We start from the raw sequence: 2,634 nt of genomic DNA, 5'->3' as shown, positions 1-2,634 counted from the left end.
GCTCAATAGTTAAGCACTGGTTGCTCTTGCAGAAGACCAGGTTTAAATCCCAGCACCTACATGACAGCTAACAACCATCTGCAATGCTAGTTCCAGGATATCCAATGCCCTCTTGGACCTCCGAGGCCACTGCATGACGCGGGTGCATTTACATGCATGTAGACATAAAAACCATGCTTGGGGGTTAAGAAGACTTGCTGTTCTTCCACAGGACCTTGGCAGGCCTGTCGCCGTCTTCCAGCCCTTGTGGGCACTACTCCCCTCTCCCCCCAGTAAACATACTGACAATCAAAACACTTGTACAAATAATAAATAAATAAATATGATAACATTCTGTTTCCTGAGAAACGCACTCATCAGCTTAATCATGGTAGGTTTGCTTTGGCAGACGTTTGTGAACTAATTCCTTCATTAGTGTGCAGGATGAGATTCAATAGTTTGTTTTGAAGTCAGAGCTTCATTACCTGTGGTATAATCACATAGGCTATATTGGGATGCCTTCTTGGCTAACAGTGAAAGAATAATGGTTCAAAAAATTAGAAAGGAAGGCAGGGGTCAGGAGAAAGAGAGCTAGGAAACAAGTGACCAACTGCTGGCTGTGGTAGTGTACACCTTTAATCCCAGCACTCAGTAGGCAGAGGCAGGCAGATCTCTGTGAGTTCAAGACCAGCCTGGTCTACATAGTTCCAGGCCAGCTGGGGCTACTGGGAGACCATCTCAAAAAAAAAAAAAAAAAAGTGGCCAACCAACTCTGATCCCTGCTAGAATGGGGTCCTGGCACTTGTGTAGTGATTTGTCTCTTGTCAATAAGAGGAAGAGGCCATCTAGAACAGATTGTGATGTGTCCCTAAGTCTTTCATTAACTTTCTTAGTTCACCTCCTAGAGCAGTCCCACACTCCTATGTAGTGCTCAATTGTCTGAGCATTTGCAGGAAGAGTGGAGAATGGAGACAATCCAACAGCAAAGGCCTGAGGTAGTTCTGTCAAGCGCCTGAGTGTTACCCTCTGCTGTCTATGCCAGGGGCAGATATCTGTCTCCTTCCTAAAAAGAGGACACCACTCCCTAGCATCTTCCTCCCCAAGGACTGTGATTCCACTTCATTCACACTTGGAAATTTGGAAGTAAATCCAGATTATAAGAAGTTGTAACAACACACATGACGCAGGTGCACTTACAAACATGCAGGCAAGACACCCATACACATAAAATAAAAATAATAAGTAAAATATTTTTTAAAAAGTTGTAACAACCCTAAAGAGGCAGAGGCAGGTGGTTCTGTGAGATCAAGGCCAGCCTAGTCTACACAGTGATTTCCAGGCCAGCTGGGGCTATAGGAAGAACATGTCTCAAAAAGACCAAAAAGGGGCCGGAGAGATGACTCAGCAGTTAAGAGCACTGGCTGCTCTTCAGAGGACCTGGGTTTGACTCACAGCACCCACATGGTGGCTAACAACCATCTGTGACTCCAGTTCCAGGGGCTCCGACACACTCTTTTGGCCTCCACAGGTGTTGCATGACATGGGTGTACTTACATAAAGGAAGGCAAAACACTCATACACATAAAATATAAATTAAAAAAATTTTAAAAGAAGTTGTAACAAGTTTCAAAGCACACATTGCACTTACTTCTAAATGTCAATAAATGTGGGTGCAAATAATAAGCTTCTGAGGGAGCTGGAGAGAGTGTTGCTGTATTGGAGATTCTGCTTTCTTTAAGACCCTGTTGGGCTCTACCCACTGGATTTGAAGGCCTGCTCAGAGAAATAATGGGATATTGAGGAAAAAATGAAGCCTGATTCAAAGTCTGTGTGTGATTCTACCTAACCTTACCCAAGGCTTTAGGCAACCAAGCTCCTGTAAAGACATCGAAACACACACACACACACACACACACACACACACACACACACACACAATACTCTCCTCAGACAAACCTAACTAGCCCCAAGTTGACCTTAAAAAGTTAGTCTTGGGGATGGAGAGATGGTTCAGCAATTAAGAGCACTGATTGCTCTTCCAGAGGACCTGGGTTCATTCTCAGCACCCACATGATGGCTAACAACTGTTTGTAACATCAGTTCCAAGGGATCTGACACCTTCTGACTGCCACATTGCCTAACACAGGTGTACTTATATACATGCAAGGCATAACATTCATACACATAAAATAAAAATAATAGATAAAAATTGTTTTTAATTTTTTTAAAAAGATAGTCTTTCACCAGGTATGGTGGTGTATACCTTTAATCTCAGCACTTAGGAGGCAGAGGCAGGCAGATCTTTGTGAGTTCAATGCCAGCCTGATCTACATAGTAAGATCCAGGCCAGCTGGGGCTATAGGGAGACCCCGTCTCAAAAGAAAAAAAAAAAAAAATAAGAACAAACCTCTGGGGTCCCCAGTCAAGTCCCTGAGGAATTGAAGTTGATGGATTCTGGGAGAGGAAGAGTCTGTTATCTTTAAGGATATGGCCCCTAGGAAATTGACCACGCTCCAGTAGATAGCTCCTGCAGTCATGACTATGGACTTGGTGGGTTCTTTTAAAAAAACTGAGGGGCAGGGGCAGAAAGTTGGGAAGAGGTGGCAGGGTGGAGGTGGATCCTGGAGAAGTTGGAAGAGTGGAGAGTGAATATGA

The sequence above is a fragment of the Nannospalax galili genome, unplaced genomic scaffold (genome assembly GCF_000622305.1).
Source record: "Nannospalax galili isolate Female #2095 unplaced genomic scaffold, S.galili_v1.0 scaffold102, whole genome shotgun sequence".
In the NCBI taxonomy this organism is placed as follows: Eukaryota; Metazoa; Chordata; class Mammalia; order Rodentia; family Spalacidae; genus Nannospalax; species Nannospalax galili.
Note: the sequence above shows the minus strand (reverse complement) of the source record.